The 21,933-nt window shown below is 40.6% G+C and overlaps 1 pseudogene; it reads left to right on the plus strand.

The window, feature by feature from the left end:
• LOC132517890 (regulator of nonsense transcripts 1-like) overlaps positions 1-4,926 on the plus strand; it is a 123,779-nt pseudogene extending 118,853 nt beyond the window's left edge.
• Positions 4,927-21,933: the final 17,007 nt, after the last annotated feature.

The following is a 21,933-nucleotide window of genomic DNA, read 5'->3' on the forward strand; positions in this document are numbered from 1 at the left end:
TCTTATACACATTTTCATAGACCTATGTTTTCATTTCTTTTGGCTTAATACCTAGAAACGGAATTTCTGTGTCATAGATGTACTCACTTTATATATCTTTTTCCACTCCTCAAACTGAATTTATTTGTGTTTTTAGATATTATAAAATATATCCTGTAAACAACATGTAGATAGGTCTTGCTTTTTATCCAGTCTTGCAATTTCCTTCTCTCTAATGGAGCATTTAGTCCACTTACATTGAATGGAATTACGGTTTTGTTCAGATCAGTTTAATTCTACTACCTTGGTATTTGTTTTCTACCTGTCCCATCTGTTATGTGTTCTATTGTTCATTTATTTCTATTGTCTTCTGTGCTTACAGAATAATTTTTATCCAATTTTATCTATTTAATTGATTTTTTAGCAATACTTCTTTGTGTGCGTCCACTGTTATGTGTTGTAATGGTTACCCTATAGATAGTAATACACACACTTAACTTACCACAGTCTCAATTCATAAGATATTAAAGAACAATACAATAACTATACAATGGTATAATTTCATTTAATCCCCACTCAATTCCTTGTATATTAGCCATACGTTTTAATTCAACATATTCTATAAACCCCATACCCATTATTACTGTTTTGTGCTTTAAACAGTCAAGAGTCTTTTAAAGAACTTCAGCAATGTCATGAGCCTAAAACGATTAGACTTCAAGGGCATCACGACAGCCAGAACCTAAAAGGCCAAGATTACAGAGAGAAGAGTTCAAAGAACTGAGCCCAATAGTCTAAGCCGTTTTTCCTCTTGAGGCACTTGCCAGTTTGTAAGTAGTATAGGCTGAGAAGCACAGAAGCGGCGCAGAAACTAGCTGCTATGAGTTCGAGAAATGATGCAGGATTTTTCTCAGTTTCATGGCTCTGGGAAGATTTTAAAAATGGGATTAAAGAACCACCAAAAGGATGGGGTTCTGATAAAAACCCCAAGTATTCAATTGGACACCACAAGGGCTACAGTCTATGCTGAGGTTAAGCCAGAAATAGACCAGCCTTACAGACTTGAACCCAGCTGTGAATCAGCTCAGCCTGTTTGAATTAAAGTAATCCATGCCGACTCTAATTGACTGCCAGAAGCTAAAGAAATCCCCTTTAGAGAAAGATAACATTTCAAGAATCCCTGTAATTTTTACACATAATTCTAGTAATTCAATAAAAACTTTACCAGTTATACAAAATAAAAAATAAGGGGGTGGGGGGTGGGGGAGGCAATAGAAACTGATGCACAGGTGATCCAGATACTGGTTTTCAGAAAAAGACTTTAAATGACTGTAAAATGGACGATAAGATAGAGAAATCAACTAGAAAACTAGAATTTATATCAAAAGAATAAAATGGAACTCCTAAAACAAAAAATAATATCAGAAATCAAGGATGCAATGGAGACCATCTCACATCCGACAGCATAGGTAAAATTAAAGCAACGTACTTACCACAGGCCGTGGCGACGGCGGTTCCTGCAGTCGCTGTGAGCTGCTGGTGGCTCCGAGGGCAGCAAGAGCAGCTCTGGTCGCGCGGCTCGCGCGGTTGCGACCCTTCGGATACTGCCCAGCTACGCAGCGGCCTAGACCTCGGCGTGGCTGAGGGCTCTGCGCAGCGAAAACGCAGCAGCTCGAGCTTGGAGGCGTTTCCGCCCAGCCCGCACATGCGCACCTTCCTGGATGCGCAGAAAGCCAGCCTCCCAGGCTTCCACACGCAGGGCTAGGAGTTTGAATGCACCGAGATCGCCTTCCCCAGCCAGACACAGACGCGCCTCCCAAGGTGGCAGCTCTAGAGGCCGGGTCCGTGTAGAAGCTGCAGCCAGACCGGTGGACTCGCACGTGGGCTGACCCGTGCGCATCCTGCAGAACCAGGCGAGAATGAGAACGTGGGCAAGACAAGCCAGCTGGCCAAGTTTAACTTCAAAGAAGATGAAGACGATACTTGTTAGAGGAAGGATGTCTCATACATGCCTGCAGCTACTGGGGAATACCTGATCCCGACTGCATGGTTTACTGTGATACCAGCAAGAGTGGTTCAGTAGATCACGGAAATGCTTCTGGCAGCCACATTCTAAGTCACCTCTGAGGGCAAAATGCAAACAGATGACTCTGCACAAGGATGGGCCCCGGGGGAGACGGTTCTAGAGTGGTATGACTATGTCAGCAGCAAGGCCTTCCTCCTTGGCTTCATTCTTACCAAAGCCACCTGGGTCATGGGGCACCTGTGCAGCCAGCCCTAAGCCAGTCAGAGCAGCCTCAAGAAAATCAGATGAGAGAGTTCACAGTGGAAACCCCGGATCCAGGACCCGTACTTCCTGTCCTGGCTGATCACAATCCCTTCTGAGCAGGAACAGCTGTGGGCTCACAGATCGCCAGGGAGTAGATGAGCCAGCTGGAGTAGCTCTGCAAGGAAAATCCTTCCACCACCTTGGAGGACCTGGAGAAGCCAGGGGTGGAGGCAGGGCCCCAGCATATCATCCCCAGGAAGGAGGACTCTTACCAGTACCAGCACATATTTGGCCCTCTGGTCAAGCTGGAGACCAACTACTCTAAGAAACTGAAAGAGTCCCAGAGTCAAGGTAACATCACTGTCAGGTGGCACCTGGGCCTTAACAAGAAGACAATTGCCTACTTCACTTTGCCCAAGACTGACTTTGGTAATCAGGCTTTAGTAATCATTTGGTTAGGAGACATGCAGCTCATGCAGGGGAACAAGATTTGTCTGTGGTACAAAGGGGACCTGGTGCCCCTGTGGAAAGGGATCGGCCACGTCATCAAGGCTCCTGATAATTATGGCAATGAGATCACCATTGAGCTGCAGAGTAGTTGTGGGCGTACCTTGGAGGTAACTCATAACTTGCAGGTGGATTTCATGTGGAGGTCAGCCTCATTAGACAGAACGCAGAGTGTTGAAAACATCTGCTGTGGAGGAGAGCTCCGTGTTGGGCTGCATCTACCGTAAACTGCTAGGCGTGATCAGAGAGGGCCAGCTGCCCAAGTACTTCACAGCACAAGAGTTCCAAGACCTCCACCACTCTCACGTTGACTTTCCGAGGATGGTGCTGCAGAGACCACTGAGCTGGATCCAGGGACCACTAGGCACAGGGAAGATGTGACCTCAGCCACCATCATCTACCATCTGGCTCAGTGGGCCTGTGCTAGTCTGTGCCCCAACTAACATAGCCAAGGACCAGCTGACCAGGAAGATCCACTGACCAGGCTGAAAGTCATGCAGCTCTGCGCCAGGGTCCTCGGCTCCCCATTGTGCATCCTGGCCCTGCACCAGCAGGTCAGGAACACAGGTAGCATGCCAGAGCTCCAGAAGCTGAAGTTGCTGAAGGACAGACCTGGGAGCTGTTCTCTGCAGACCAGAAGTGGTACTTGGCCCTGAAGCAGACTCCTGAGAGGGAACTGCTTGTGAACACAGATGTCATCTGCTGTACATGCGGGTGACCAAAGCTTGCCAAGAGGCAGTTTCACAGGGAGCCAGGCCACTGAGCCCTGGAGTGCATGGTCCCTGTGTCCTCAGAGCCAAGCAGCTGATCCTTGTGGATGACCACTGCCAGCTGGGCCTCATGGTGATATGCAAGAAGGCAGCCAAGGCTGGGCTGTCCCAGTCACTCCTTGAGTACCTGGTGGTGCTGGGCACCTTTCCCATCTGCATCATCCGCCTCCAGGTCCAGGATCAGAGGTACCCTGCACTCAGCGCCTTCCTGTCCAACATCTTCTGCAAGGACCCTTGTCAGAACAGCAGCAGGTCATGGGAAGATGCTCTGTGTGACCCAGGGCCAGGAGGAGATCATCAGGTCAGGTACCTCCTACCTAACAGGCCAGAAGCTGCAAACATAGAAAAGATCGCCACAAAGCTAATGAAGACGGCTGCCAAGCTGGACCAGATTGTCATCATCATGTCCGTCATCACGTCCTATGAGGGCCAATGCTCCTACCAGCGCAGTACATGCAGCTCAGTAACTCCCTGCACACCAAGCCCTACCAAGAGGTGGAGAATGGCAGCGTGGATGTATTTCAGGGGCTCAAGAACAATTTTATCATCTTCTGCATGTGGGCAGGTAAGCACCAAAGCATTGGATTTTTAAACAACCCCAGGCACTTAATGTGGCCCTGACCAAAGCACATTGTGGGCAACCCAGGGGCCCTGTCCAAGCAGCTGCTCTGGAACCACCTGCTGAACTACAACCACCTGCTGGGGGCGGGGGCACTGAACGATCTGCAGGAGAGCCTCATGCAGTTCAGCAAACCCAGGAAGCTAGTCACCACCATCAACCTTGAAGCGGAGCCCGCTTCATGACAACATCCGTGTATGACCCCGGAAAGCCATTATCCCAGGATCAGTCTATGATCAGAGCAGCCAGGGCCAGCCTTTGAACATGTGCTTCCAGACCCATGACCAGATCAGCATGATCAGTGCCTACCCCAGCCTCATGACCTCCATGAACAGTCCCCATGGCCTCCAACCTGGTCATGCCACCCATGCTGCCACTGGGGTATTTTGGACAAGCTAACAGGCCATCCACAGGTGGGGCACCCCAAAAGGCAAGACTGGTCATGGGGGATTCTAGAAGAACAGCTTTGGGCCTCCTGGGCCAGCCAGAGGGATCTCCTCAACAGCCAGGCCAGCCGGGCATGTGCCGTCAAAGCTGTCTCACAGGGTGCCCTGCGGACAGGCTGCATCTCCATCAGCCAGCCCTTCCAGGTGAGTCAGGCCCACCTCTCCCAGCCCAAGCTGTCTCAGGACAGTTGCCTTGGCAGCATGGCGCTGTCACAAGACTCCATATACCCCATGTACCAGGGGCAGCAAGCATACCCGCCCAGCAGAGTGATGGGCTGCCCCAGTACTAGAGGGTGGTCTCCTCCACTAGCATCTTATTCTGGGTTAAAAAAGTAAAAATAGGGCTTCCCTGGTGGCATGGTGGTTGGGAGTCCGCCTGCCGATGCAGGGGACGCGGGTTCGTGCCCTGGTCCGGGAAAGATCCCACATGCCGCGGAGCGGCTGGGCCCGTGAGCCATGGCCGCTGAGCCTGCGCGTTCGGAGCCTGTGCTTCGCAACCGGAGAGGCCACAACAGTGAGAGGCCCGCATACCGCAAAAAAAAAAAAAAAAAAAAAAAAAAAAAAGTAAAAATAAATGGATGCCTGTTTTCCACTGCTAAAACTGAAGCATCATTTTGAGCAGCACGAGAGGGAGAGGAACACCCAAGGGAGAGAGGAGCTTAAGTCAGAGCAAGTGCCCAATGCCGGTGCTTGGTGAGGAGGAGGAGGGGGAGTGAGAGGTGGGCTCCACCACCAAGCCTCACCATCCCTGCTGCCAGCAAGGCCCAGCGCCCACAATGTCCACGCCTGGGTCTGCCACCAGGGCAGAGCGAGGAAAACCCTCGTCTCAGAGGAGCCCTTTTCCCTGTTCTGTCCTTTTTCTCTTTTAGTTAAAGGAGAACTACGTTTTAGCAGGAAAAAAACTTCGCACTCTGTGCCCAGTCAGGGCTCCGGGCAGTTGACAGCTGTGCTAGGCTGAGCCCCTTCGAGGTGTGCTGTCCACACCAGCTCTGAAACTGTGGAGGGCATGCTGCCTGTGTTCTAAGAGGGTTTTCCTGTAAAGAAATACATGTTTGGAAGGTTTCTGGTTGCTTTTTAAAGATTCTTTCAAAGAAGTACTGAAATAAACACTTTCCTGAGCTTGTCTCCCAAATCTGAGTGGTGGACCTGGGTGATGTGAGTAGGTTCCAGAAACAAAGTTTAAACAAACCAATACAACTAGAGGCTAGGAGCAACACCTGTGATGCAATTGCAAGAAGGGTTTTTGTTTGAAGTGTTAGCTTCCAGCAGCTTCTCCCTGCAGGTGAGGGAGCAGCATTCAGGAACAGGAGGCTCCTTTCTCCACTAGACTCTGAGAAGCAAAGCATTTCCCTCTAGGGCTGGATTTGCCCCTCACTCCCTGTGAAAATTTGGACACAGAGACAGACACATAGAGGGAAGATGATATGAAGATACACAGAAAAACAACAGCCATGTGACTGTAGTGATGAAGCTACAAGCCAAGGAATGCCAAAGGTGGCTGGCAAACATCAAAAGCCAGAAGCAAAGAAGGATTCTCCCCCAGAGCCATCAGAGAAAGCATGGCTCTGCCAGTGCCTTGATTTCAGACTTCTAGTCTCCAGAACTGTGACACAACTGCTGTTGTCTTAAGCCACTCAACTTTTGATACATTTTTACAGTCACGCTAGGAAATCAATACAACTACTAGTATAGTTAACAACATGGATGAATTCTCAAAAGCATTATATTATGTAAAAAAATCTTACATAAAAGATACTAACTGTATGATTCACTTTATATGAAGTTCTAGAACAGGCAAAACTAACCTATGGTGGGAAAAAAATCAGAACAGTGATTGCTTATGGGTGAGGAAGTTGGGACTGGCTGGGAAGAGGCATGAAGAAACTTTCTAGGGGGATGAGTATGTTCTATATCTTGGTAGAGGATTGGGTACACCAGTGTTTGCATTTATCAAAACTCAGCAAATAAATACCTAAGATTTGTGTAGTTCACTGTATATAAATTCTACCTCAAAATAAAAACTACTATAAACAAATACTGAACTCTAGCTAATGGTATGCATGCTGAGGTGTTTAGAAGGAAGTGTAGTGAAGTCTGCATTTTAATTTGAAATGCATTAAAGAGTAAGATGGATTGATGACTGTATAGTTAGATGGTTAGGTAGATATGTGATAATGCAAGTATAATATAATATTAATGGCAGAATCTAGTTGGTGGACATATGGCTGTTCAATGTAAAATTCTTTCAACTTTTCTGTGTGCTTGAATATTTTTATAATAAAATGTTACAGAAAAAAGAATGTAATAAAGGAGTTAACCAGAAAATTAGACATAGAAGCTTAACCAGGCTGCAGCACAGAATTTTAAAAAGAATGGAAAATACAGAAAGGAGCATAAGTGATACCAGTCTCAGGGATAAAGACTAACATAGGTATAATTGGAGTTGTAGAAGCAAAGAAGAAAAAGAATTGGCTAGATGCTGTTTTTTAAAAGATCATTTTTGAGAATTTTTCGAAGTAGATGAAAGACTTCAAGCCACATATTCGGTTAATAAAATGAATTGCAAGCATTTATTTTGAATACAAAGGAAAACAAAATGAGGTATATCTAGTTAAACTGTTGAAAAACAAAGACAAAACCCCCTTAAAAGCATTCAGAGGAGCAACAATGAGACAGAACTGACTTCTCAATGGAATGGCATCTTTAAAGTGAGGCCTGTGAATAGAGCTGGCATTAGGCTTCTATTATATGTCAGGCTCTGGGCTAAACCCTTTACAAACATTGTAGCATTTAATCCTCACACCCTCCCAATGAGGTAGAATTAAGAATCCCATTTTAGGGCTTCCCTGGTGGCGCAGTGGTTGAGAGTCCACCTGCTGATGCAGGGGACGCAGGTTCGTGCCCCAGTCCGGGAAGATCCCACATGCCGCGGAGCAGCGGGGCCCGTGAGCCATGGCCGCTGGGCCTGCGCGTCCAGAGCCTGTGCTCCGCAACGGGAGAGGCCACAACAGCGAGAGGCCTGCGTACCGCAAAAAAAAAAAAAAGAATCCCATTTTAATAAAAAGAAATTGAGGGTTGGAAAAGTTCATTATTTGTGTAAAGTCAGATGGCTAACCAGTGGTAAAGATTACAATTTAATTGTGACAGACTGTAAACATATTCATCTTAAGCTTTGTGCTTCCTCCCGTATTATAAGTGTTCTGCTTTTTTCCTCCACTTCTGTGCATCTGCCAAGGCTCTTGATCTCAGCATTCCCTGATTTGGTAATCCCCCTGCCAAGTCTTGTAATGGTTATGAAAATATGCTTGGGGTTAATATTGAAAATGGAGAGAGAGAGAGAGAGAGAGAAACTGAATGTGGTGGAACACTAGTATCTAGTATCAGATAACAAGGATACAGATCACATTATTGTATGATACTGGAGCACTGACTGTAGACAGAATACATTTAATTGGCACCTTTTCTTTGAATGCAGTATATCTAGTCTCCATTTTGACACTCTAGTAGATGACTGAAATGCTACCTTGTGTCTTGTTAGCACCGTATTGTAAAGTGTATATTATTATAGAAAATTGACAAGGTGATGAGCTGTCACTTTAGCTAAGAGAATATCCTATTTTTAATGAATATTATTTCATAAGGAAATGTGCTGATGACAGCTTATTTCAGTGGAAACTGTTGATGCGTAACCTTTTTGCTAGACAACATTATATCAGTAGTGACTATACCTAAAAAATTATGCTAGATGCTAGAAATGTGTTTCCAAGAATAATTTTTAAGAAATGAGTACATAAGAGTAAGCAAAAGTATTTTTGAAATATTGTGTTAGCATATATTTATTATAGGAGATTTTATGGGGGTATATTTCTTATGACAAAATAGTAATTTATATCCCAATAATATTTTGTTTTTATGTATTTTTTCTTTACATCTGTGCTAAGATGTAAGAACACGTCTTCAGAATAAATTTACATGTGTAGATGAATGCACAAATGTATGTATGTATATACTGATATGCATATAGATGAAATATTCCAAAGTTTGTATTGTATGTCATATAAATTACATCCAATCTGGCAAGGAAGCACAGATCTTCCACTGATTACTAGAATTAGGAGAGCTAAATTCAAGTCCTGGTTCTATCACTTTTATTTTATAATCTTGGGAAAGTCCTTTAATCTCTTATTTAAGACGAGTTTACTTCTCAGTTAAAAATGGAGACAATAATATTTGACCTACATACTTCACAGGGTGGTCAGGAGGCTTTTAAAAGAGATAATGTGTATGAAAGAAACATGATATTGCAAAAAGATATTATATTTAATAATATGTATAATTATATATTATAACATATTAAATATAAATGTGTATATAAATACAAGTATCATTATATGACCTGAATTATTCTAGGAGTTACCAACTTACGGCTTCAAATAAGGTCATGTTAACAATAATAACTAAATTTCTCTACTCCATGGCTCACAACCTAATGAAGCCACCTCAAAATATGACCCAGCTTGTTCTAGGAGAGTGAAGGGGAGTGAAGTTTTAGGAGCTCATAGTACATCTGCTCAGGTTCCACGCTCTCTCACTCACTAACACTTTCAAGAAACCAGCAGAAGTGCTCTTGCTGACGCTTCACAGCCCACCCGCTCACGGCAAGAACATCTGCATCTGGGCACCATCCTCTAGGACCCACAAAGTGGTCAGTGTCCGAAGAGCCAGAGTGGGGCTGTGTTCCTGCTCTGCATACAAAGAGAATGCCTGGCACACTGGCACAATTTCCAAGTCCCTCTTTGTTACCCGGGCAGCAAACTGTATTTCTAAGTGCCCTGTGTCTCTTCCTGCAGGACCCTGTCAGGAGTCCAGGCTTACAGCCCAAAGTCTGAAGCAGGCAATGCTGTTTATCCCATTCTTTCCAGCCTGCCCCTTTGCTCTCCCCCTATATATGCAAACACTTGTCTCATTTTCCTCTAACCAAAAAGTATTTTTAAAATGGCATCCTGTCTGGCATATTTCACGTTTCCCACACTTGCCTAGAAATGTCTGAAATCCAGTTGGGACCACTTAATGCTCTAGCTACTCATTGCTGTGTAACACACTGCTCCAAAATTTAGTGACCTAGAACAGTATCGATGTTTTGATTTTCACTGTTCTATAGGTCGTCTGGGTGGAAGTTTTGCTGGTCTTCTGGAACTACTCAGCTGAAGTCAGCTGAGCTGACTGGGGACTAGACTCAGCAGTGGCACTGGGATGACTGGGCCCCTCTTCCCTCATAGTCTCTTGTCATTAGGCTAGAATTCCTTTAATAGCAGCAAGAGTATACCAAATGAACAAAGACAGAAGCTGCCAGGCCTCTTAAAATCCAGCTTCTCAAATATACCACACCATTTCCATAGCATTCTGTTGATCAAAGTATGTCACCAGGCCAGCCCAGATTCAAAATGGTCTGCACTTCTTCAGTGGAAGAGGCATGCAAACAGTGAGATGATAAGAATTTTTGGAGAGTCATCTTTGAAGACAAACAACTACCATTCAGTCTCTGGCTACAACACTGCAGATCCCTTGCACATGCAAAATACACCATCCCCCTCCCAATACCCCAAAAGTCTTATTCAATTACACTATTAGCTCTAAGTCCAGGATTTCATCATTAAACATGGTCCAGGTGGGGACAAGTTTCCACAGGTTCAGAGACTCAGATGCAGTTGCTCAAGTGTGGCTCTTCTTGATTTGTGAACTAAAATGACAAGTTATCTGTCCTCCCCACCTAACCTTCACACATACATGCAAAATGCAATAGTGAAAGAGGGATACGATAACTATAATAGACACTCCTGTTCAAGAAAGAGGAAATCGAAGGTGTGTAGAGCCACTGATCCATAGCAATTCTGAAATCTGGTCAGGTACATATTTTCAGGGCTGCTACTCTGGAAACAGAATGCTCTTTGATTAGGGACCAGCTCTGCCCCCTGGGAATAATTTCCTGATGCACTCTTCTCTTAGCTCTTGTCTTGCACACTGGAGTCTTGGCTCTGCCCTCTGAGTCATTACTTGCTCTCAAAACAAATACAGAAATAGCCACCATTTCACAATTAGTGTACCATTTTTTTCCTAACAATGCACTCTTTGTGCCAACAGCTGACCAGGACTTATTAAAAGTTCAAAATGAAATGTGTGACCTTTCCATTTGTGTAAATATGTTCAACTATGTATGTGGAAATGCTTAAGTCATTTGTATAAATTCATCAGTATAATTATATAATGAATACATGAATAATCTATACAGTTTTTGTACTAAATTAAGCTGTCTTCCAATGTAATAAGCTGTGAAGGAATATTTCTTGTGACTAAGAAATGCTATATTATCTTATGTCTCTTAAATCTGTTCTTTTAATTCTAGAAAGGGAAGGAGTATATGGCTTTATCCAGAGGCAAAAAAGGAGCTAGGTAGTGTCACTGACTTCCAGAATGGTGTTGAAAGAATGAAAGAGAGGAAGCAAGGAAGGAAGGAAGGAAGGAAGGAAGGAAGGAAGAAAGGAAGGAAGGAAGGAAGGAAGAAAGGAAGAAAGGAAGAAAGGAAGAAAGGAAGAAAGAAAGAAAGAAAGAAAAAGAAAGGGAGAAAGAAAGACTTGCCCAAATTCTCTCTCTCTTGGATATTTGCAATAGGGAGGAGTGAAATGTCCCAATTGGACATGGCCTTAGACTCTTTGGGAATAATACAGTACTAACAATACTTCAGTTCCTGGGCTCTCTACCTAATGCTTCTTGGAAGCTCTCCCATGAAAGTTTTCAGTGGGAAATCCAGAATCTGAGAAATTCTCAGAGTTTAGATACCTAAGATATTGCTATGTATCCTTGTAGTGGACCTGCATTAACTGCTTGTTAATGCTAAATACGGTTCCAGTATTTTCCTTCCAGTTATTTTTTAGACATTTTTTTCTTAAGTAAATTGAGGTCATTATCAGATGCAACACTTTAAGTATGACAAAGATTGAGTTATTTTATTATAGGTCTTCTTTTATATTTTTGAAACCCCTCCACACACCCCCAGTTTCCTCAGGAATTCCAGTTGTGCATTTATTGGCTTTTCTTTACCTGTCTTCTGTGTATTATTTTTCTAATTATCAATCTTTATTCTTTGACATTTTATTTTGCTATGCTTTTCGATCCCTTCCTATATGTCTATGATTGTGTTTGTAATATATCCATTTCACATTTTGTTACTTCCCTGTTATTGTTTTTTCCCTGTGATTGTGTTATATGTTCCTTTTATTGTTTTCCAGCTCCCCTTCCATCTCTTCCTTCTGAATAGGATACTCTGAATCTATTTTTTAACGATTGTTTCAAAAAGTTTATCTTTTAATGCCTGATAATAAAGAAATGTTTGACTTTCTGCCATAATTTTTCTTCTGATGTGCAGTTTCATTTGTCATGTTTTATTGTATTTCTTGCCTCCTCTTTTTCTGGTAATATTGCTGACTGTTTCCTTTTTATTATTACTCACCTTTTAATGGAGGCCTTTTCCTCTGGGTGAGCCACTTGTTGTGGAACAGAACAGTAAGGTGCTGGGAAAGTGTATGTGGAATGCCAATTTAGATATGTTGCCCCAATGTTGCTGCTCAGCAAGTCTGTCTCACACTCTATCATGAGGGTACACTTCACCACCAAGGCTCTGGTTATCCTGGTTTCTCCCTGTGGGCTGACAGGCAAAGCCTCAGTTGTGACATATGCAAGTGTTTTGTGTGATCATTTGGTATTTATTTCTTTCTCTTTAGCCATTATTATCAGCAGCTGCAAAGCTGATGTACACACACTACTCCACCCTTCCTGAAAAGAGAAATGGGTGAGAGAATGAACAACTTCTCATCCAAGCCATATACCCCCACTCCATACTGCTGGGTCAAATGTGACTGGGAATGTTCCTGCTAACAGACTTGGTCCACAGCTGCAATCCCAAATAAGGGATCGTTGCTTGAGTGTCTCAGGGCCATGCCACCTACTTCTGGATTATTCTATATACTGCCCCAAATCTGTAATGCTATGAGATCTCCCTTAATATCCTCTCTTGATTTGATAGAAATAGCACATTCAGCAGCTGTCCTGCATAGTTTGAGGTAGGAATTGAGGCAATATTTTAATTTTTGTTTAAGTTAAATTACAGAGTTTCCTCCGTGCTTTTCATCCTTCTTTTTTATTTAAATTGCTTTCATGCAGGAAAATGAAGCTGAAAATTTTTTACATTATTTTTTTTTGAATTTCCACTCTGTATGCCATAGAGTTGACCCTTGAACAACATGGGGGTTAGGGTGCCAACCCCATGTGGTCAAGAATCTGTGTATAACTTTACACTTGGCCCTTCTATCCATGGTTCTGCATCCACAAATCCACCAACCACGGATCTTGTAGTACTGTAGTACTAGAAATCCACATGTAAGTGGACCATGTAGTTCAAACCCATGTAGTTCAAGGGTCAGCTGTAGTTTAGAAATAATGTGATTTGCAGCAAGGTCTTTTTTCACCCACCTCCTAGAGTAATGGAAATAAAAACAAAAATAAACAAATGGGACCTAATGAAACTTAAAAGCTTTTGCACAGCAAAGGAAACCATAAACAAGACAAAAAGACAACCCTCAGAATGGGAGAAAATATTTGCAAACGAATCAACGGACAAAGGATTAATCTCCAAAATATATAAACAGCTCATGCAGCTCAATATTAAAAAAACAAACAACCCAATCCATAAATGGGCAGAAGACCTAAATAGACATTTCTCCAAAGATGACATACAGATGGCCAAGAGGCACATGAAAAGCTACTCAACATCACTAATTATTAGAGAAATGCAAATCAAAACTGCAGTGAGGTATCACCTCACACCAGTTAGAATGGACATCATCAGAAAATCTACAAACAACAAATGCTGGAGAGGGTGTGGAGAAAAGGGAACCCTCTTACACTGTTGGTGGGAATGTAAACTGATACAGCCACTATGGAGAACAGTATGGGGGTTCCTTAAAAAACTAGAAATAGAATTACCATATGACCCAGCAATCCTACTACTGGGCATATACCTAGAGAAAACCATAATTCAAAAAGACACAGGCACCCCAACATTCACTGCAGCACTATTTACAATAGCCAGGTCATGGAAGCAACCTAAATGCCCATCAACAAATGAATGGATAAAGAAGATGTGGTACATATATACAATGGAATATTACTCAGCCATAAAAAGGAATGAAAATGGGTCATTTGTAGAGACATGGATGGACCTGGAGACTGTCATACAGAGTGAAGTAAGTCAGAAACAGAAAAACAAATATCGTATATTAACGCATATATGTGGAATCTAGAAAAATGGTACAGATGAACCAGTCTGCAAGGCAGAAATAGAGACACAGATGTAGAGAACAAACATATGGACACCAAGGGGGGAAAGCGGGGGTGGGGGGGGGATGAATTGGGAGATTGGGATTGACATATATACACCAATATGTATAAAATAGATAACTAATAAGAACCTGATGTATAAAAAAATAAAATAAAATTCAAAAGAAAAAAAGAATGTGATTTGTGAAGACCAACAAAATTACAAAGTCTCACTCAGATCATATATTTAAAAATAAAAGAGATGGCTTGCCCTTCATTCATGGTAACTGATACCCTTCAAGTTGGAATAAACTTTAAAAACACTACACAAGGGCTTCCCTGGTGGTGCGGTGGTTGAGAGTCCACCTGCCGATGCAGGGGAGATGGGCTTGTGCCCCAGTCCGGGAAGATCCCACATGCTGCGGAGCGGCTGGGCCCGTGAGCCATGGCCGCTGAGCCTGTGCGTCTGGAGCCTGTGCTCCGCAACGGGAGAGGCCACAACAGTGAGAGGCCTGCCTACAGAAAAAAAAAAAAAAATGTGAAACTTCTTTAAAAGTTACTGCAGGCAACTATAATTTTTCTTCCACCACTCTCCCTCTCTCTTTTTTCACTCTTTTCTTCCTTTCTTCTTCCTTTTTTCTTCCAAGGTATTGATTTGATTTTTAATTCAATGATTCATACCAGCCTCCTAAAAAATTACTCAAACCTCTGCTTGAGCTTTCTACCCTCCCCACCTTGGTTCAAACTCTTACTCTCTTTGCAGAATGTCTATTTCTTCTTCTCTGGTCTGCCAAACTTTCCACATCTTTCAAAAGCATTTTAAGGGACTTCCCTGGCAGTCCAGTGGTTAAGACTTCATCTTCCAATGCAGGGAGTGCGGATTCGATCCCTGGTCGGGGAGCTAAGATCCCACATGCCTTTTGGCCAAAATACCAACACATAAAACAGAAACAATACTGTAACAAATTCAATAAAGACTTTAAAAATGGTCCACATCCAAAAAAAAATAAAATATCTTTAAAACAAAAAAGCAGTTTAAGTTCTACTGTTTAGTGAAACTTTTCTAAATCATGCTGGGTTCTCATGTGAAAGTATAAAAAGTACTTTCTTACAACTCCTATGCCAGTCAATAGATTGTCTTGTGACCTCAACTCTGTGTGGTTATTTGCTCCTACATGGTTATTTAACCCCACACCTAGATTTTTTTTTTTTTTTTTTTTGCGGTACACAGGCCTCCCACTGTTGTGGCCTCTCCCGTTGCGGAGCACAGGCTCCAGATGCGCAGGCTCAGCAGCCATGGCTCACGGGCCCAGCCGCACTGTGCCACCAGGGAAGCCCCACACCTAGATTTTTAAGCTCCTTGAGGTCAGGGACCAGGAATACTTTTCAATTTCCTGGACTCTGGTCCAGTGATTTACACAAATATGCTTAACAAATTTTGGCTGATTGTGTGTAATAGGAACCAAAAGGAGATATGCAGAAGGTGAAAAGCTTTTCAAACTTTATATGATGAAATATATGATGAAAAAAATGTGATTTACTTATATTAAACATGAAAAATATGGACTCAAAGGAAAATTTGAGAACCTTTAAATATATGTCAGCCCTGACATGTTTTAATCACAGTAGACACAAAATTTCTCCGGCACACAGTTATCCATTATGAAGTTACTGGATGAAAGTGAAAAACCAGAAGATTTTCCGAAACATGTAAAAAAACCAACAAACAAAAAAACCTGGTGTCTCTGAGGACACCAGTTTCACTAGCCAAAATTTCTCTATTCAATTTCTCCAAAACAGGAGTAATTTTATTTTCTTCCTAATTAAAGCAGAAGTAAATCTAATTTAAGTTTTTGCTTTCAATCATCACCAATAAAAAGACATAATTAGCTTTTCGCTATCTTGGCCTTGACTGAGAGATGAAAACTAACTGGAAAAGAATTATCTCAGAAAGAGTAATATAGAAATTATTTATTTCGGGGTGAGGGCAAGGGGAGGTACATAACTATAACACGTGGAAATGTATGAAAGATAAAACAACAGTTCAACGTTTCTACCTTCTGAGACAAATATATAAATAAAAGTATATTTTCCATTCAAAAGAGAGAGAGATCTGAAAATAATGAATAGGTATATCTATACTTATAACACATTATGCATCTGTTATAGAAATGTATTTGTTAACATGGAAAAATATTCATCATATATTGCTAATGTTTTTAAAAGCAATTAAAATAATGCATACTATGTAATTTTACTATGTAGGTAAAATAATACATATTCGTTTAAGTCTAGAAGGAGAGCGTAGTGGATGCTGTAGGTGCCTCTTCTATATCTGTCACTTTTACTGGGTCAGTGCATCCACACCGAGCTGCTATGAGCATAGCCTGCTGACAGCTCACCACTGCCTCCTTCCTCTGAAGAGGTGTCCTTCACCAAATAGGAACTGCCTTGCTTGAGCCTCTGGGGGCATCCCACTATCAATGACTGAATTATACAGAATACAACTGCCTGGGCCCGTTGTCTCAAGTGGTAACCAACAGTGGGGTGCAGTCCATGCTCTGAGTTCCACCTGAGATTGCAACCTGAGGCTTGAGCTGACTCCACAGACTTCCTTGGCTCCTCCTCCCACCTTATCCCACTCCTTCCCTTGCCCTGAGAGCCCTCTCTCTATTAAACCTGTGCACATGATTGCAGGCTTGGCTTCTAGGGAAACTCAGAAGGACATGAAATGTTAAAAATAATTCTACAGGTGCTGAGATTAAATATCATTTTTAGTTTATTTGTCCTGCTTTTCTCTAATTAAAATATATTGTTTGTATATATAGTTTAAAAAAGTATAGAGAGTTTCAAAATACTAAGGTTTCTAAATTGTTATTTATATGCTCTTGTTTGGTAGAACCAGGGAAGTTAATTTTTAAAATATAGACAAAAGAAAATTTAAAGGAAACATTTAACATATTTTGTTTTAATAAAATGTGTTTATTTAAATAACACTAAAGTTATTTTGAATCCTTCAGGAAAAAAATTTTGAATACTTGTGAATTTCTAAATTATTAATAATAAATTATTTTCTGACACTAATTTAGGTCTTTTATTAGAACCAACCTTAGGATTTTATACTAGATGAAATATAAATATTAACTAGATTATTACTGACCCTTTTCACCTTCCTTTCTATAATTGCTTAAATAAGTATATATTAACGTCTAGATAGACTTGAAAGGCATACTATAACATAAAGCAGGAAGGACTTCATTTTCTTTGGCATTTTTCTGTTTAGTCATATCTAAATCACACAAGTTTCAGTAAAGACAGGTTTGAAAATTTGTGGAAGGTTTTGGCATTATCTATGTCCTACTTGAAATCATTCATATTTAACATGATATGTTTTTCAATTATACGTCTACCTCTGTATAGATCTAGACATAGATCTTAGATGTATAGTATTTATCCCAGACACTGTGCTAGGCATGTTACACTAGTTTTTCACTTAATCGTTGTAGTACCCCTTCAGCATTACTATTATTATTCATAATTGAGCTCAGAGATATTAACTACCTTATGGAAGGTCTCATACTACAGAGTTCTAACTTTGTACCATCCCTTTCTTACTTTATAGTGTTTAGGAATCAGATTTGCTACTTTCTCCTACAGTATATTTTATACCTTTCTCCACTATGGCTAATAACTGACCACAAAGTTTTCCCTAAATAAAATGGCAAGTTATTATCTAAAATAACCAAAATTCAAATAATTTGTAGGGGAAAGCTTAATAAAGGATAACTTATTATTTTAAGGGCATCCCTCAGAGCTATAATGATAAATGAAATTATATTACATTTCTCAATAAAGAGGAAACTATGTTCTCCAAAGCACATAAAATTAGTTCCAAAATTAAAAATTCAGAAGTTAGACTTAAATGAATGCTATCAATTAATTTTTATGAAAGAACTAGAACCATTTTGAAAAAGTTCAATTGTCTTCTAAATGAAAATTAGATAAATAACTTCATTTTATTGAGAAAAATTATTATGATCTGAGAGATAGAACTAGCAGGCTTTTTCACCTTCAATTAAAAATATCAATCCTCCAGTGGAGTCCCCCGAATCATTCATCTACAGATGAGCAGAACTCAAAGAGGATTTCATCTAGAGAGCAAAGGAGCAGTAGTTGACAGAAATGCTTCTTTTTATTTGTGATTCCATTGTCTTCAGTGAAAATGAGATTTTTAAAAAAATGACATTTTTAAAAAATACCCTAACAATGTTTGAATAAATATTTAAGTTGTTAAAAGTTCCAGGTACTGTCTTGTACCCTACAAGCTGAGGGAACCCTAAAACAATGAACATATTCTCCATGTATTTTAGGTTTTCCTAATTTCAGTGCAATCTTACAGCTGCTTGAAAAGTCACTGCCTGCTCAGTTCTTCATAAAGCAAATAAAGAATAAAAAGAACTCTCCCTTTATTATTGTGTTGTTGGAAAGAAATCTATAAAGATACAGTGCAGGTTCTTAATTACTCAGTATGTGAGAATCTGACCAGTAATATAGAAAGACACAAAATGGTGACCAATTTACAGTGTTCCACATTTTTTTTTTAACATCTTTATTGGAGCATAATTGCTTTACAGTGGTGGGTTAGTTTTTGCTTTATAACCGTTCCACATTTTTATTGTTACTATTTTTCTTTGAAGTAACTGTAAGGAAGGAAACAATATGGTATTTCTGTGTCCCTGGTCATCCTTTTCATTGACCCTGTTTTTTCACTACTAGAGAAGTATTTGTCCTTGTGTGTTGAACTAATTTAAGGAACTAGAAACATCTATGAATTCTATAGAAAATTTTATGATAGAGCAAAAAGTGACTAACCCATTTGTTACCATCTTCTCAATGGCACAAATGGCCCAAATCATAAATATCGTAATCTAACTGAGACAAGATGAAATGGACCATTTTCTGTGCAGTATCACTTTTCCTTTTTTTTTTTTTTTTAAGCGTGGAAGCATTTGCTGAAATGTGATATCTGTAATGACAAGCCACAGGGGAAAAAAAAGCAAAACATCCTTGCACAGTGATGGTAGACTATTACATTTAGCCTACCCACACAAATTGGTCCCAGCAGTTTTCTCTTTAATTCAGGATTTATGGAAACATCTGAGATTATAAAATTAACCAAACAAAAACAGATGCTATAATTGTGAGGGGCCCAATTCTTGGATGAATACCAGATCTAAACATTAGTATATGGAGTGGAAACATTTTAACTGAAATTCTCATATATCCGTTTACAAGCTGATGTGAATATTCCACATGAAATAACTATTTTAAACAGCTTGGAGAAATGAAATTATGTTCACATAAGTGGCCCATTTTTCTCCCTTTCAAAAGGAAGACAAGAGCTATTAAAATGATCATTTCCTCAAGTTTCTTAATTAATAATATAAAGTCTCCCACCTATTAACAATTCCTAGGAAAGATAGGGGGAGAGGTATATCTTAGATATAGCTCCCAAATTGTGCTTTTATAGTACCCTGGGGTGATACATAATAACGCCACTGTCGTTTAGTTTGCATATTTATTGTGGAAGATCAATTTTGAGCAGTACTTAGCATTTTGGTCAGTGGTAGCATCAGCTAAAAAGAAAAAAGAACACCTTTATATTTAAATAAGAGTAACTATTTAAAGGTAGTAGAAAATACTCTTCTAGTCTAGGCTACACTTAGATATTGTAAAGGATGTGGAAATTACTCTTTGGAAAAGAGATATAAAAAATGATGTTTGACAGTCTTATTTCCACTAAGGGCTGGGTGTAGTTGTAGCAACTGACTCCTTGTGGCTATGCCTTTGCTGAGACTGGTTTGAAGGTAAAAATACAAAGGAAATTAGAGACTTGAAATCAATCAAAAATGTGTTCTTTTTAGGAATGAAGGAACTTTAAGTGATCTAAGATGTTTTTTCTGTAAAGTAGTAGGTTTCTCTGAATCAAAGAACACATGGCAGAGGCTATGGTTCTAAGACTGGGTAAAAAAAGCTTTGTAAACACACTCAGATAAATGTCAGGATAATACCTCCAAGGGACCCTGGCCAAGATTTGTTTATTGAATTTACACAATTGAACCAATCATGATTAGACTGCCTCAGGGCCAAAGTTCAAAGGGATAACAATCAGAATGCATAAAAAGTAGAGCAACGACTGGCATATATTAAAATAAATAAGATGTCAATGTAAAGAGATGTGTCTTTCAGTTCTTTACAGTTTTGCTTGTAGAAGGTTATTAGACAAGGATTGGACCAAACCATGATGAACAAAGAATCCCACACACAAGGTCCTTCCACAGAAATCTAATTTCTTCTTGAGTTCTTTATGGATGAAATGTGATGACTGTTAGCTGGAGCTCTCCAGCTGATTCATATTTCTATGAAGTTGAGTAAGCAGTGTTTTCCACAGTGCATTCCAGAGAACACAAAACCCATGGAATGTTACTAAACATTAGCCAACCGCTCTCCTTTCCTACCAAGGTGAATCATTGAGTAAACATGGATTTAAATCTGGTTTAACAAATTGTCTGTTTTTCTAGAATCCATGTTTCCCAAACTTATTTCCCTTCATAGTCCCTTTTTCTGAGGCAAATCTTGCAGGAACAGTATACTTTTGGAATACACTTTGGGGAACCCAAATCTAAGTTAATTAATGTACAAGATCTGTGCATAGTCTTAGGCCCAAAGGTGAAGAAAATTGGTTGCTTGGTCCATACTAACTTCTTAATTCCAGTCAGTCCCATTTTTCTTCCATAACAGACAGTCTTCCTTCCCACTTAAGAGCTTAGTCCCTTCACGCTCCTCTCTATCAAATGTTAATCTGACTCTCCTTAAAATAAGGTAAAAATGCTTGATAATTGCTGGAGTGTGTTTTCTCACAAACATATTTGCATGCAACAGAACAGACCTTTGATGCGAAAGAATGTAATTCTTACTCAGATATTTTAGGCAAGCAAGTAAGAACAATATTTGAAGGAATAATAAAGCTATTTATAGGCATCTTGTGCCCATATGCCATAAATTGATAGTCATACCTGAAAGTAACCCAGACCAAGATACTGAGGGCTCAGGAACTCAAAATTAGCACTTTGAACTGGACCTGGAGGTCTCTGAAGCACTTGTTTCTCAATTTCCCTGCATCTGAGCGATTCCATGAGTCATCTGATAACAGAGTCACCATGAGGTAATGGCATCAATGTCATTTAACTGCTAACCCTGGACTAGTTGTTCCCTACTAGAAAGGCACCCAGAACAAGAGCTGCTCAGTTAGCTGAGGCTAAGCTGACTTGTCTTGGCATTTATGGGTACTAAACTCTCCAGGCAATGTTCACACAAGCTGTTAGCACCACAAGTCCATGAAGTCCAGTTCCCCAAGGTACCCAGAAAGTCAAAACTCAAAAGTCCAGGCAGAAGGACAGGGAGCATCTTGACTATTTTCCTATTACATGGTTTATTCAGTCACTAAACAGTTCCTGAGCCATGTTGTTCTAGGAACTGGTGACAGGAGAAAAAGAAAGACAAATAAGGCCCAAAGATTCATGATACTTACATGTTAGTTGGGGGGAAGACAGGCAAGAAACAAATAAACAAGGAATTGTCAAGAAATGCGTGAGTACAAGAAAGAAACTATAAACAAGTGACATAAAATATAGTGATGGGGCTCTGAAGCCAATGTACAAAGAGAGGACTCCAGCATCCAGAGATAAGAATGACAAATGCTAGGCCAGGTCCTAGAAGGAAGCTAAGACATCTGGTAAGAGATTGGGACAAAGATAAGAATATGGATAGGATCTTAGATATATGACACCAAGTGGGTGAGTAACTCAGGAAGCCAGGTACAAGAAGAACGTTGAACAGAATGAGGGTGAGGAGGGGTACAACATGGCTGCTACTCTTTGATCACCACTGAGCACGTTATGAGTCTAATTG

Source organism: Lagenorhynchus albirostris, chromosome 3 (genome assembly GCF_949774975.1).
Source record: "Lagenorhynchus albirostris chromosome 3, mLagAlb1.1, whole genome shotgun sequence".
NCBI classification, from domain to species: Eukaryota; Metazoa; Chordata; class Mammalia; order Artiodactyla; family Delphinidae; genus Lagenorhynchus; species Lagenorhynchus albirostris.